Source organism: Danio rerio, chromosome 16, assembly GCF_049306965.1.
Source record: "Danio rerio strain Tuebingen ecotype United States chromosome 16, GRCz12tu, whole genome shotgun sequence".
Lineage (NCBI taxonomy): Eukaryota > Metazoa > Chordata > Actinopteri > Cypriniformes > Danionidae > Danio > Danio rerio.
Window position 1 is genome coordinate 8,211,262 of NC_133191.1, and position 16,801 is coordinate 8,228,062.

The 16,801-nt window shown below is 36.4% G+C and overlaps 1 long non-coding RNA gene across 1 annotated transcript; it reads left to right on the forward strand.

The window, feature by feature from the left end:
- Positions 1-6,670: 6,670 nt before the first annotated feature.
- LOC137487833 (uncharacterized) lies at positions 6,671-10,100 on the forward strand. The gene is made up of 2 exons (XR_011006597.2): positions 6,671-7,299; positions 9,947-10,100. It is a non-coding gene; the product is annotated as an uncharacterized lncRNA (long non-coding RNA).
- The last annotated feature ends 6,701 nt before the right edge of the window (positions 10,101-16,801 follow it).

Consider the following 16,801-nt stretch of genomic DNA (forward strand, 5'->3'; position numbering starts at 1 on the left):
TGTGAGCTCGCCGGTGGTGTACGTGACAGTCACTGTACACACTGTGAATTTGGTGTCTGCCATGCAGAAACAGTTTGCCTATAGTATATTAAGGTATAAAGGTTCAATCAATTCAAAATAAATCAATGCTAATGGCGCTAATTAGACAGAGCATGCATATAGGCGTTGACGCCATAATGATGGAGGCTGCGTACTTCATAGAAGCATTTGATTTTGTCTTGATTTTGTCAGACTGTGGTTGGAATGACCCAATGAGCTCTGATTTTGTAAGGCTGATTTTCGTGCATCTGGGTTTGTTGGGTGGGGTTACACTTCCGAAAGAAAAAAGAAATCATCATAATGTAAATTTCCCATGCACATACAGTTAAAGTCAGAATTATTAGCCAGCCTGTATTATTAGCACCACTGTTTATTTTTTCCCCAATTTCTGTTTAATGGAGGAAAGATTGTTTCAGCACATTTCTAAGCATAATAGTTTTAAAAACTTATTTCTAATTACAGATTTACTTTATCTTTGTCATGATGTCAGTAAATAATATTTTACTTGATATTTTTTAAGACACTTCTATACAGCTTAAAGAGACATTTGAAGGGTTAACTATTAGGCAAGTTATTGTATAACGATGGTTTGTTCTGTAGACTATCGAACAAAAAAATTAGCTTAAAGAGGCTAATAATTTTGTCCCAAAAATGTTTTTTAAAAAATTAATAACTGGTTTTATTCTAGCTGAAATAAAACAAACAAGACTTTCTCCGGAAGAAAAAATATTATCAGACATAATGTAAAAATGTCATTGCTCTGTTAAACATCATTTGGGAAATATTTAAAAAAGAAAATCAAAATCAAAAGGGGGCTAATAATTTTGACTTCAACTGTAGATGCCTTCTAGTTTATTTATCTCATGAAAACCGAACTGAATAGCTACATTATATAAATATATAATATCACCCATCAATGTCTACAGCAGTCACTAAAATCAATGACAGAAATATGTTCGGAGCGATTCCTTATATCCACAATCCATCGGATCCCAACTCGATAGGTCAAAGCAAAAAAGAGCTCAAATTTCAACATGTATGCAACCCGGATTATAGAGATTGAAACTGATCCCTGGGATTTAATAAAACCAAGGGTGTTGTGACATCTCTGAGCACCTTGGGCAGCAAGCTAAAGATAATTTGAAGGGAATCATTTGGGCGTATTGTATTAGGTTTGACTGACATTTATCCCTGCAGTAAAAACGCCAGAATCCATTACGGCTGTTGACAGGCGAATTGATTGACAGATGGGTGTGGGAGGGCAAGTGCGATGTGTTTAATTGTATATGTGCATGTAATATTGTTTGACAACATGGGATCTTGATTTAGCACTGAGCTACAGATGACCAATTTGGCAGCAGTTTAAATGTACACACCGCTGGTTTTTCATGTCGACGATCATCTCCTTAATCTAGAAGGCACTTCAAATGTAAGTATTTCAAAAACTGTTAGTAAAAGGCTGTTGTGCACATGTGAAAATAGATGCCGAAGACGGCTTTACTCCCTACCCCCAACAAAGCGAATGCATTTATACGCATCACTGCCATCCCACGCTACTGACACCAACAGTGTGTGCGTTTGCATATTCATGCATGTTTTTACAGTAATCAACCTTGCTAATTTGCCCAATGTCAAGGCTCTGAAAGCGCCATCAAGCTTTTGTGGCATAGGTGTAAACATATATGACAATGTGTATGAAAGCATGGTGGCTATTCTATTCATTCACCCCCATCAGACTGTCTACCATTTTTTTTCTCGGTCTCCTGAAAGGTGTTCCTGAAATAAAGGAGGAAGTCTGATTCAGGCGGTTTGGCAGCGGGCACACCCTATAGGAACGTCTGTCTGCCTCCTGTCTTCTCCGTCGTGCCACAGAGGGGATATGATTAGCCAGCAATACTGGAGTTGGATGCAAGGATGGAGGGAGAATAAAAGCATGTGGGGGGATGGTGGGAGGAAATTGGCCATATATGCGTTTCTTTGTGATGGCCCTATTGATTTTGATGTATCATGAGACAGTGGTTAGGTTAGACAGCGAGATGGAAGAGACTTAACGCTGGAGAGAGGGATAACGAGGGAGAGGCAACAGATGGAATGGAGAGACGGGATATATGGAGAATATAGGGCAGAGCGTTGTTAGTTGTTATATGGAGGAGTGGTCTCAAGGGCTGCGTCTGCGAGGTTTTGCAATCGAAAGTCCAATTATGCAGGGTTCAGGCTACACAATATCTGCCAGATTTTGACATGATCTGTTTGACCTTGGGTATTGTGGTGATTGGGTTTGGGATGAAAGAATCTGTAGTTATATTTTGTGTAGTGACTAATTATGAAAAACAATCAATATAACCCTGCTGAAAAATCCAGCTTAAACCAGCCTAGGCTGGTTGGCTGGTTTTACCTGGTCAACCAGGCTGGTTTTAGAGCGGTTTTGGCCACTTCCAGGCTGGTTTCCAGCCATTTCCAGCCTGGTCTTAGCTGGTCAGGCTGGGAGATGACCAGCTAAAACCAGTTTGACCAGCCTAGCCAAGCTGGGAGTCCAGCCAAAACCAGCTATATCCAGCTTAAACCAGGATGGTCAAGCTGGTTTTAGCTGGATTTGGCAGGTCATTTTCCAGCCTGACCAGCTATGACCAGGCTGGAAATGGCTGGAAACCAGCCTGGAAATGGCCAAAACCCCTCTAAAACCAGGCTGGTCAACCAGCTAAAACCAGCCAACCAGCCTAGGCTGGTTTAAGCTTATTTTTTCAGCAGGGGAGAACTAAAGTTCTTCCATTTTGTATGTTTTTAAATATGGTAAATGAAAGTTAGACAGTGCTAATGGTGGCGCTAATGGAATTGACCAAAGACCAAAGACTACTAAGTGGAGATATACAAAGACGGTTCACTCACATTACCATAAAAGGGGAAAAGTACATTTAGTATGGCCACCACACCGAAGGAAGTCCTGCTTTCCAGTCGAAATAGACAATTGTCAGTGGCACGTTGTTCTGTACAAGAGGGATCTGTGAAGATTTACTTGTTAGTTACAGCAAGCCCCTTTATTTGGCAGCTACTGCATGCTTGCATTGAATTTGACAGGAAAAAAAAAACATCACAGCAGATCCTATCACATGTTTTATCCTTCCAGTGTTGTCCTCCAGTCTCCTTACTACCCGTATTTATACCCGCATCGTCTGGTTACCATTTAAACAGCCATAAAGGAGATTGGTATCGTGCCAATCTAAGTAGCTGAAACAAACAGGAAATAACATGTTTTAAATGTACTTACATCTTAAGCAACAACAATAATTGGACAGATCAATTCAGATTTTGTTGCTGATTTGAAATATATAATTTAATGTAAATCTCAGCAAGCAGTTTTTCAAGATTTCAGGACGTCCTATTTATTTAGATAGGACTTTATTCAACCCAGACTCATTCTGATAACGTGCCCCTATATACATTTCTGGAGAGCGCCAAATATGTCCCAGGAGCTATGTTTTTTTGCAGCTTTTGTTTTTGCGTATCAGCCAGAGGTTACTTTGTATGCTTGTTGAAATCTCAAATTTCTCTCGTGAGTGCCATTCGCGCCTGCTGTTCTCGTTTAAATCCATTAGAGGTCACTGTCAACTGACTGACTGACTAACCGACTGATAACCCCAATCACCCACTTCCCTAAACCTAACGGACAGTGTATTCAAAAGCGATCCAGAAAAAGAAAAGCCCTTGCGGCAGCCTGTTTTCAGATTTTACCATGTTCTAACCCTGTAATTTACATATTTATTTTATTTTTTTTTGCTTTTTTTTAGTCTTACCTGCTTTCCGAAACTGTTCTTCTCCAAACTCGAACCCTGTTGACACTGTCAACTCTGTTCCCCGTCTCAAATCTTCAGATGTACGCAGCAAGCCACTGAACAAACTGGTAACAGCGTAAAAGCCGTCCACATAGAGGTAAGCAGTCAGCTGCTAAATGCGAAAATGAACGGCATCATACAGCTCCGAAGCATTCGTTTTGAACACAAAATGTAGCCAAATGTTTCTCTGGCTATATAATTTGTAATCTCCAAAAATGTATGTAGGGGTACATTTTCAGAATAAGCCTATGTTGGCTTTGGTCTTGGATGAACTGGCTAGATGCATTACAAATAGGGTGTACAGAATTTCCTTGAAAGGGACATATTATTGACAGCTGATCCGGCCTGATCCGGGAACTGTGCCCCCATCACTGTCCGCCATTTTGTCCAACATACGTTGTAGGGAAGTTATGTTGGCCATTAGCATGAAAAATGGTGAGAATATGTTCAGTTTGGTCTTCAGTGTCAGGGACTTTGACCCGTCGCCGTCAATTTTATTGACAGGTGATCTGGACAATCACAACTGTGCCCCGTCACTCTCTGCCATTTTGTCCAAAATGTGTTGTATTAAAGTCATATTGGCGATTAGCATGAAATATTGAGAGAATATGCTCGTATGGGACTTTGCTGTCAGGGACTTTGACTTTTAGTCATCAGTTTGATTGACAGGCGAACTGGCCAATCACAACTGTGCCCCGTCACTCTCCACCATTTTGTTCAAAATGCATTATAGTAAAGGTATATTAGCGATTAGCATGAAAACTGTGTAAATATGCTAGTATGGGAATTGCAATGCAGAAAGCAGGTACCCAGAAACGTTGGGTTATGCGCAATTTCATCCTTTCTCAAAATTTAGAGGACTGTCTGAAAAGGATACGTTTGTGTGCACAGTCTCCCCATCAACTGTCAATCAATGGTGCTGTCACTTGCAGAATGAATGACTCGAAACACGAGGACTCGAGACTGATGAAGTAATCTTTCCAGTTATTGGACCGGCACAGCCCACATAACTTTAGTTTATAGAGAAATGACTGGTGACTTTGCAAAATACTCAGACTACCTGAGGACTCTGATGACAGGTGAGATGAACTAAACCGTCTTGAGACTGAAAAAAAACAAAACAATGAATTAATCTTATGGTTTTATAGATGCTTTATAGTTTGAACTTGGGATGCCTCTGTTTGGTTGTGCTTGTGAATTGGGATATAGAACTGATATGTAACATTTTAATTATATTCAAATGATCCAAACTTCTCACCGCTGGGGTTGTACTAAGTTACTGAGCTGCACAACAAGTTACGTTTATATCCTGAATATACAACACAATCTTACGGCTATTCGTAACTTTTTCATTTAGTGGCTAATTCGTATGAATTCGTACGATCTAATTCGTACAATTTTTAAATTTTAAAATTAGCCACTAAACTGGCAAAACGTAAAATACTTACGTTTTCTCGTGAGATCAGGCTGGAATATATCCCTCATATGCATTTTGCAGACCTTTATTTCCACTTCTGTCTGAAATCTCTGTCATTTTATCAGAAATAAGACACTATTTCTACTGGGGCACAGCTACCCCTCAAAAAAAAAAAAAAAAAAAAAATTTAATAATAATAAATATATTTTATATAATAAATAAATAAATATTTTATTTAATGAAACAAAAAATAATAAACAATTATAAAGTAATAACAGTATTATTGTTACTATACAATTAAAATTTTAAATAAATAAAAAACAAATGAATCCTTAATGTAACTGAAAACAACCCAACACAACTGGAGTGATGCTAAGATGATAATACAAAAAAAATTGTTTGCATGAATATTAAATTCATTTGAATGAATTCTATAGACAATTCTATAAAACACAAAAAGGATGTTTCTAGAATTATCTGTAGTGTGTTGTCTTAGACCCGAATTATTGCCAAGAATTAGATTTATTAAGTCTTACCTCCCTGACTCAACATCCCTCCTTTTTTGCTTCATTCAAGGAGCCATGCTTAGTCTGAATAAGATCACCATCATAATATTTAAACTTTGTTTTATTGAGTTGCAAAACTCACTGTGTGCCGACACTTCCAAATAGAAGACTGTTGATCCGATTTCACAATTTTTCAAATGACTTACACCTGGAGCAGAGCAGCATGTTAGTGTCAAGCAGAAGCGGTGCGTTAGGTGCACGGGTATGTCTTTTTCTACGCACATGGTCAGTTTGCTTTTTAATTAAACTGCATTGCTTTCACCATAGGTTTGGTTGCACGTAGAGAATAATGTTTTTATTTTAGAATTACGACTCTTAATAAATACATTTTGCATATGAAGTAAATAACATCTCAAAGCATTTACTGGGGCACTGGTGATTTTTACTGAGGCACGTGCCCCCATGCGCCGCGGTGAAGAGCGTGTTTTTCCATCCTTAAAAAAGCAAAATGGATTCTGACATGCCCTTAATGCTTTTGCATGTGTTTTGGACTTTGCACCTAGATGGTTAAAATAGAGCGTGTAATGTAATGTTTAATTACAGGTTCTTCTGTGCCAAAAAGATTGAAACCATGATCAATATGTGCTGTAATGTTTAACACATAAACACATATTGATCATGGTTTCAATCTTTTTGGCGCAGAAGAACCTCTAATTAAACATTACATTACACGCTCTATTTTAACCATCTAGGTGTATGTATATATATATATATATATATATATATATATATATATATATATATATATATATATATATATATATATATATATATATATATATATATATATATATATATTTATTCCTGGACAACATCACTGAAAAATTACAATAGCTTTCCTACAGCCAAAACTTGAAGGCTTTGAAAAATATCCATTAGAGTACAATCTAGTCACAGCATCATTGATGTTTTTCCTTTGCAAAAATCACATGTAAATGAAAAACAACATACATTACGCTAGATGATCTAAATGAAAATCGTAGAGGGTGAATAAAAGAATAGCAGCACAATGACGAAAAGAGAAACAGACGGAGAAGGGAGAGAAAGAGAATGTGGGTATATACATTTCCTTCAGTGATGGCGAATGAGGAAGCTCCATTGATTTGACTACATCATGTGACATCCCCCTTCGGCAAATGTTGCAGTCTAAATAGAGCGTATTTTGTGTGTGTGTGTGTGTGTGTGTGTGTGTGTGTGTGTGTGTTTGTGTGTGCTGTGTGTGTGAGCCATCACAAGCTCCATAGACCAGCTCTTTTTCTAATAGATTCCATCTGTCTGGCCCAAGCCCCCACCGAGCAGGCAGAAATACTGCTAATGTTTATGCTCACACCTCTGAAGAGAAAGAGACCCCCGGTGCTTGTTCTCAAAGGCTGGACATCAGGGTCACCATAGTGTATCGTACAAGAGAATAAAGTGAATTCTGGAGCTTGACATTATTAACCTAAAGGTTGGTAAATTAACATTCTGCCATAATTCACACACCCTCACATCATTGCAAATCTATAATCTGGCTTTATTTAATCAAATCTGAGAGACGTAGAGTTGAAATTATTAGCCATCCTGGTAACACTTTATAATAACTACACACTATAAATCATTTATTAAGCATTAGCAAATAGTGAATTCATGATCTGTTAAGCCTTAACTCTACATTAATAAGCGTTAGTAAGCAGTTTATAACTGCAGCTACAAATGCTCTATTCTTGATTTATAAGCACCTATATAATGTGCTTGATAATTGTACTTTCATCCTTAGTTAATTATTTATTTTTCATTACTAAATTAAGTATCACATTATTTACAAACCATTTGTATTTAATAGTAGTTGAGGGTTTTAGGATCATTCAGAATGAGTTAGTAAATGATTAATAAACTATTGAAATCAACGTTTGTATGTCTTATTATTCAGGCATATATTAATGGTTACTATGTATTTTAATAAATATTTTATTAACTCAACTTTATCTAGTTTTGTGACCTAATCTAAAGTGAGGACTATTCATGCTTTATAAATCCCTTATAAATGACAAATAAAGGCTCAGTTAAATTATAAACAGGAAAAATGACATTATTCATTCCTATTTAATTTAAAGATACACAAATGAAACTGTACTTTAAATGAAAAATAAATCTTTGCAACCTAATCTAAAATAAAATCACTGTAGAGTTTAAACATTGCATCCTATTATATTGTTAAATTAATATTTTATTACATTGTTGTTGTTGTTTTATCTAGTTTTATGTCGTATTGTAACACTCCTATTATTCAGCAATGTTTAAACGTTATGGTAATTTTACTTTTTAGAAAAGATTGCAAGGATTGTTGTTCACTTGAATCTGAGCCTTTAATAGTCATTTATAAGGGATTTATAAAGCATAAATAGTCCTCACTTTAGATTAGGTCACAAAACTGCATGAAGTTGAGTTAACAAAGCATTTATTAACATATTAGTATATGCCTGAATAATGAGAAATATAAATTTTGATTTCAATAGTTTATTAATCATTTACTAACTCATTTTGAATTATCCTTAAAACCCTCAACTACTCTTAAATACAACTAGTTTGTAAATAATACAATACTTCATTTAGAATTAAAATATAAATCATTAACTAAGTATGAAAATACGATTATTAAGCACATAATATAGGTGCTTATAAGTCAAGAATACAGCATTTGTAGCTGCAGTTATAAACTGTTTACTAACGTTTATTAATGTAGACTTAATGCTTGACAAATAATGAATTCACTAGATACTAATGCTAAATAAATGATTCATAGTGTGTAGTTATTATAAAGTGTTACCGTCATCCTGAATTATTAGCCCTCTTTTTCCTTGATTTCTAATCATCATAGTTTTAATGACTCATTTCTAATAACAGATTTCTTTTTATCTTTGCCCTGATGGCAGTAAATTATATTTTACTAGCTATTCAAGATACTAGTAAAGTGACATTTAAAGGCTTAACTAAGTTACAGCGCATTCAGAAATATTCATAACGCTTCACTTTTTTTTTATGTTACAGCCTCATTGTTAACTTCAACAAAACCGGTTTAATGATGAAAGTATTGATCCAACAATCCTATTGAAAAATTTCATGCTCCCTTGTAGAAGTATTTAGTAGTATTTTCAAAGTACACAATACAGTGTTTTATTTTGATACATGTTGTGGCGGCTGTATTTTGTAGATTATTTTGATTCACGTAAAATTGAGGTGTTTGATATTTTATTTTAAAATACATTTCAGTGTATTTTTGCCCATCCCTGATTACATATTTATAAATTCATGGTTAAGGTTAAACAAGATAAAAAGGGCACCAGCTCAGACAGTAGCCTATGGCTGACCAATTTCATTGACGATCACGTCAGCCCCAACTTCAGACACGCCCTCTATCAAGTGTTGATGCTGAAGCCCCGTGTGAATAGGGCATCAGGGCTCTGTGAAGTTGGCTTTGCGAAGCAGCATTTTCTGTATACGTACATCAAAAGCAAGTATGAAATCGCTGTTTGAGCTTATGTACTGTAGGCCTATGTAATGAACATAATTTATTTTCATCATCAAATATCATAGAACAGTTTCTCAAGCAGTTTGTGATGCATTTTGGAAACAGGAGATGAGCCCCTGGTTCAATGCGCCACCTGGCTTGAGAAGCCTTTTCTAAAAGACTTATTATTTGGATAGCACACATATTCTGAATGCCTTCGGCAGAATTCAAATGAGCCATTTTAATCTAGATACATTTTTTTTTATCTATGCCCACCTAGATATATAAGTGTTATAGGGGTGAATGAGTGTATATACACACACACACACACACACACATATATATATATATATATATATATATATATATATATATATATATATATATATATATATAAATACATATATATATTGTAGCGAGTCTGCTGATGCCACATCGCCCTGGTCACTAATTCACCCCAGCTGGAAACTCATCAGCACCGGATCGCTCACAGCTGGACCTCGTCAGCCAGGGAGAGATAAAAGCCAGCCCCACACAGGAGGAGACTGAGCTTCATTTCCACATGACTCCCTGCGCTAACGCTTGTCTCTCTCTGTCTCTCCCACAGCCGAATCCAGCTCGTGACCGATCCAACACCAGAACTCTCACCGGTCTTCACCATCTCCCCGGAGCACTTGAGCACGCTCCCTTAAGAAGAGCACTCATTCACCCCTATAACACTTGTAAATAAAGCACCCTCCAGGGCATTGTTTGTAACGTTACCCAATTGTGTTTGTGTTTTCCCTCTGCCTCGCTACAATATATATATATATATATATATATATATATATATATATATATATATATATATATATATATATATATATATATATATATATACAGACATACACACACACATATACAATACTTAAAATTATCCAACAAAAATAATTGCTCACGGTTCTGCCATAACACACTCAAAAGCCAGGTAAACTGACTCTGTCTCTGAGTCTGGTGTCTCCTTAAATAGCCCTGAATCTGTTCCTCGATCGGGACTTAACGATAATAGGTAAGTATCATCATTATATCATCATTATAAACCTCAATATTATCATTACATCTGCTAAACAGACACCCAAACATATAACATGAATACAAATAACATGTCATTAACCTTTCTCTCCTAAAACAGGAGGACCAACCATGATGGTTGTACCCAAACACAAAGATGATGGTACGGTTGGAGCTTTAGTGCATGGTTTTCTTGGTATTTAGATTTTTTCAACCCTCAGATTCTAGATTTTCAAATGGTTCAAATGTTGTCCTATCATAGCAAACCGTACATCAGTGGAAAGCTTATTAAACGATCTCATAGAAATCTGACAATACAGATTTAGTGCATATTCAGCTTGCACTACATTCAATACATATCAATGGATTTAAAACCTGATGATACTTAAAGTCAGCATTGATGACTAAAGCGTCACATGATCAGGCAGTTCTCTTCACAGTCTTTAGCTCTAGGATTCAAACAGCTTCTGATTCTTGGCTGATTTTTGAGTCGGACTTGCCCAATTCATCTCCAAGCGGATCATTAAATCAGTGAGTCATTCACTCAAGAACAGCTGCAAATAGATCATTCATCAGTTCAGTATAATCAGTGGTTCAGCGTGATTTCATGAAGCAATTCATTAAAAGGAATTGTCTCCAGATATATTATTTCACCATTCGGACATTACATGTTAGCTCTTGTTTATTTTTAGCACAAAACAAGTCAATTTTTTAAAATAGCTCTAGTAGTCTCTGCGCTGCTTTTAAGCTGTATTTAAAGTGCAGATTGACTGTAGTTAATAACAATTAATAGCTGTTAGCTTGACTAACTCCCTAGGTATTTACATTAGATGTCGCCTACCCTGTTGTTGCCTATTGGAAGGAATGCGTCAATAGAGCCGCCATTTTAGTACAGGGTAGCGCTCCTTTGAAATTAATGCAGGACCAAGGTGCAGTGGAGGACATCGAGAGACAGAGACATACACATATATCTATGATAGGGAGTTTTCCCGGAGGTCAGTATGCAATTTTTTTTTTTTAATTACGAAAATTATAATTTTACATTACTTTGTACATCGATAGATAAGTGACCACGCAGGCATTGATGACAGAGCGTGTTTGTGTGCATGGAAATGTACTTATCCCTCCCTACCTGGTAAATTTGATCTAATCCATGTCCTGGAACACACCCCCTCTCCTGCTTTCACTTCTCATTCTGGCGGAGGGAGCAATTTGTTTGTGAATGAATCTCCGTTATGAACGACTTGTTCACTTAGCCTTAATTAGACGACAATACAGTTTTTCTTGTTTGCCTTGATGCAGCCGTCAACTGAAACTCCACATTTTCGAAACAGTTAACACGCAGGCCTAAACAGCGGCCTCATGGTCAAAATGAAACATTATGCTTGCAAAATGCACATACCGTGTCAAAACATTTAAAATATGCAACAAAAGCTAATTTTACCTTCAAACTACACAACTTGCAAACAAGTATATAAGCTCTTTTAATTAATCATTAGACAATGGACAACAAAAAAACAAAACACAGAACTCAGTGTGAATTCTATTTGGGCTGTCAAATTTGCCTTTTTGCAAAGAATTGGATCCAGAATTAAAAAATGCTTTGATTAAACTTATATTGAATTCATGACATTTTTCAAACTGTGGCTGAAAACTGAAATAACGTAAAAAAAAAAAAAAAAAAAAAAAAAAAAAAAAAAAAATATATATATATATATATATATATATATATATATATATATATATATATATATATATATTATTTTTTTTAAAGCAGAAAAAAGAAAAAAGTAATAAAATACTGTAAACATTAGAGAAAACACATGTAAACCAATATACAGTCAAATCTATTACAGTTTTTCTCGAATGCTTGGATGTAGTTGTCAACTGAAACTCCACATTTTCAAAACAGTTAACACATAGGCCTAAACAGCGGCACTCATGGTCAAAATGACACATTTTGCTTGCAAAAGGCACATACCGTGTCAAAACATTTAAAATATGCAACAAAAGCTAGTTTTACCTTCAAACTACACAACTTGCAAACAAGTATATGAGCTCTTTCAATTAATCATTACACAATGCACAACAAAATACAAAATACAGAACTCAGTGCACTACCATTGCTTGTCATTGTAGCCTATTGCCAATGCCATTTGTTGTCTTTCTATTTGGGTTGTCAAATTTGCCTTTTTGCAAAGAATTGAATCCAGAATAAGAAATGCTTTGATTACATTTATATTGAATTCATGACAATTTTCAAACAGTGGCTGAAAACTGAAATACTGTAAAAACAGACAAAAGTAATCAAATACTGTAAATATTAGAGAAAACACATGTAAACCAATATATAGTCAAATCCTTTGGGAGTATAGGACATAGCCACTATTGACCTCCTCCATCCATGCTGTCACAGAACAACACAGACCTTCCACCGTTTTATAAGGTTTGCAGACTGATTGCTTTTTGAAGATTTGTGTGAAGTAGTGTCAAACCGGTGCTTCACTGAATTCATATTGATGTTGGTAGTTTCTAATAGTTAGGAATAGATGGTTCCTGTTTGGTTACCATAACTAAAACAATGGAGTTTGGACTGCGTGAATGACATCCGTGTTAGCTGTTTTGAAAAATGGTGGGGAAAATGTGTCAACCCAATGAGAAAGAGTTTACACATTTGCAAGACCGGTCTTTTGCTCTGCTGGGATAGTTAAAATGAAAATGAAGTGGAACCTAGTTTCTTTAACCAGGTCAAAGCAAACAAGAAAAACTGTAGGAGTATAGGACATAGCCATTATTGACCTCCTCCATCCATGCTGGCACAGAACAACACAGACCTTCCACCGTTTTTAATGTTTGCAGACTGATTGCTAAGTGAAGATTTGTGTGAAGGCCTGTCAAACCGGTGCTTCAGTGAATCGATACTGATCTTGGTAGTTTCTAATGGTTAGGAATAGACAGTTTCTGTTTGGTTACCATAGCTAAAACAATGAAGTTTGGACTGCTTGAATGATATCTGTGTTAACTGTTTTGAAAAAGGGTTGGGAAAATGTGTCAACCCAATGAGAAAGGGTTTATACATTTGCAAGGTCTTCTGCTCTGCTGGGATAGTGATAATGAAAATGAAGTGGAACCTAGTTTAGTTAACCAGGTCAAAGCAAACAAGAAAAACTGTAATACAAGTTTCTTTTTCATTGTTTGCTGTTTTTATTCAACAAAACTAGCATAAGCCTAAAATTTAGTGCAAGTTGGTGCTTCTTTGCCTTGTGGTGAATGCAGTAACTTAATTATCGTTAATGACGTTACTTGTGGAGCACAAAAGGTCATAACATACAAAAACGTAAGAAACTAAATCTTACTTATGAAATGTTCTGGGGTCTGTTTTTCGTATATGTATTACTCAATTAGCTTGATTTGGATATTGACGATTTGATATTTTAGACATGCATTTACAATATCGATTTGGCCATTTTTTACCATGGTAGAGTGGCCAGACAGAAGCCATTCCCCGCCTGGAATTTGCCAAAAGCCATCTGAAGGACTCTCAGACCATAAGAAACTAAACTCTTTGGTCTGATGAGACTAAAATTGAACTCTTTAGAGTGAATGCCAGGTGTTATGTTTGGAAAAAAACAGGCAACGCTCATCAGTAGGCTATGTCAGATCACCAGGCTATGCTCATCACCAGACAATGACCGAAAGCCAGAGCTTTATCAAAATCAATGTCAATATAGTGGCTTTACAACAACTTAGTGAATGTCCTTGAGTGGCCCAGCCAGAGCCCAGACCTAAATCCTATTAAACATCTCTGGAAAGATCTGATAATGGATGTACACCGCCGTTTTCCATCCAATCTGATAGAGCTTGAGAGGTACTGCAAAGAGGAATAGGCAAAACTTCCCAAAGACAGGTGTGCCAAGCTTGTGGCAACATATTCAAAAAGACTTGAGGCTGTAATCGCTCAAGTATTGAGCAAAGGCTGTGAATACTGATGTACATGTGATTTTTCAGGTTTTTATTTTTAATAAATTTGCAACAAATTAAAAAACTCCTTTTTTACATTGTCATTATGGCGTGTTGTGTGTAGAATTTTGAGGAAATAAATGAATTTAATCCCTTTTGGAATAAAGCTGTAACAATTAAAAATGTGGAAAAAGGTGTGTTTGAGTGTAAGTGTGTATGTACCTGTGTGTGCCCATGTTTGTGTGTGTGTGTATGCGTGTGTTTATGTGCGCGTCTGCATTGGGTGTGGGTATGTTTTTGTGTGGTTGTATTGTGTTAGCATGTGTATGTGCATGTGTATTTGTGTGACTGAGTGTCTGTATGTGAGTTTGTCTGTGTGATTGTGTGTGTGTGTACAGTATGTCTGTTGTGTTTGTGCATGCGTGCAGTAGTTCCTGTGTGTTTGTATGAGAGTGTGTCTGTCAGTGTGTGTGCTTGTGTGTGCATGTCCGTGCATGCGTGAGTGCGTGCGTGCATGTGTGTGAGTGAGTGTGTCTCTCTGTGTGTGAATACGTACGTGTGTGTGAGTGTGTGCGTGTGTGTTGAAAAGTAAAGAGCAGGCTGTCAGTTTCTCTGGCTCCTGAAATGCATGGCTGCCCACACGGCTGTTTGAGATCCACCCAGATGTCTCAGGCCCAGCTCAACCCTCCTGCTCCTGAGTAGGATGAGAGGATGTATGTGTGCACATGTGTGTGTGTGTGTGTGTAGGCTGCACACAGACAATTGTCAAAGCTCAGCTATTTAAAGCCAAACTCCACTGCAGTTGAGCGTGAAGGGTGGGAAAAATGATGGGAGTGAGAGAAAGAGAAACTAGAAGAAGAAACTGAAAGGAAAACCCTTTGAATTGTAGTGAACATGCTCTCTGCTTTTGCCTAATCAATGAAGAGTCTATGAATGCTTAAATCCATCAAATGATTCAGTAAAATTGTGTTGACTGTTCTTGTTTAAGCTGCTGTGCTGTAAATTCAGATTGGTTTGAAACGTTTAAAGTAGAGTATATACAGAAGGACTTTTCATTTTTATTTACCCAGTTCAAGTGCAAGATACTTACATTAGATGTGGCCTACCCTGTTGTTGTCTATTGGAAGGAATGCGTCAATAGAGCCGCCATTTTAGTACAGGGTAGCGCTCCTTTTAAATGAATGTGGGACCAAGGTGCAGTGGAGGACTGGCCATCTGAAGCCATAGATATGGTCATATATACATATACAGTTGAAGTCAGAATTATTAGCCCCCCTGAATTATTAGCGCCCCTGTTTATTTTTTTCCCCAATTTCTGTTCTGTTCTGGGAAGATTGTTTCAGCACATTTCTAAGCATAATAGTTTTAAAAACCTATTTCTAATAACTGATTCATTTTATCTTTTCCATGATGACAGTAAATAATATTTGACTAGATATTTTTCAAGACACTTCTATACCGCTTAAAGTGACATAAAAAGGCTTAACTAGGTTAATAAGGTGAACTTAGCAGGTTTGGGTAATTAGTCAAGTTATTGTATAACGATGGTTTGTTCTGTAGATTATCGGAAAAAAAAATTAGCTTAAAGGGGCTAATAATTTTGTCCCAAAAATGGGTTTTAAAAAATTAATAACTGCTTTTATTCTAGCCAAAATAAAACAAATAAGACTTTCTCCAGAACAAAAAATATTATCAGACATACTGTGAAAATTTCATTGCTCTGTTAAACAAGAGGACATATTTAAAAAAGAAAATAAAAAATCAAAAGGGGGATAATAATTCTGACTTTAACTGTATCTATCCATCCATCCATCCATCCATCCATCCATCCATCCATCCATCCATCCATCCATCCATCCATCCATCCCTCTCTCTCTCTCTCTCTCTCTCTCTCTCTCTCTCTCTCTCTCTCTCTCTCTCTCTCTCTATATATATATATATATATATATATATATATATATATATATATATATATATATATATATATATATTTGAAATTATTTTGGATCACTTTCCAGCCTAACCAGCTAAGACCAGGCTGGAAATGGCTGGAAACCAGCCTGGAAGTGGCCAAATCCCCTCTAAAACCAGGCTGGTCAACCAGCTAAAACCAGCCAACCATCTTAGGCTGGTTTAAGCTGGATTTTTCAGAAGGGATGTGATACAGTGCACATTTCACAACCCTGTCATTTTGGCAGACTGGCTTCAGTATAAGCTGTCTTTAGGCTAACAAAAAAAGTTTTGAGTTCTGAAACCGAACAGGCTGTTTTTATAGCGTAATATAATCTTACACGACAAAAGATCAATAGATCTTTGATTTCTCAGTTTATGGCCGCTTTAGAATAAGCTAAATCAAATGACGCAGGTTTATGGAATTGTAATGTGGTTAAGACATGCCTGGAAGTACTTCAGCTGTATACCTGAAATTTACCGTAAGCCCTAGAACATTTAT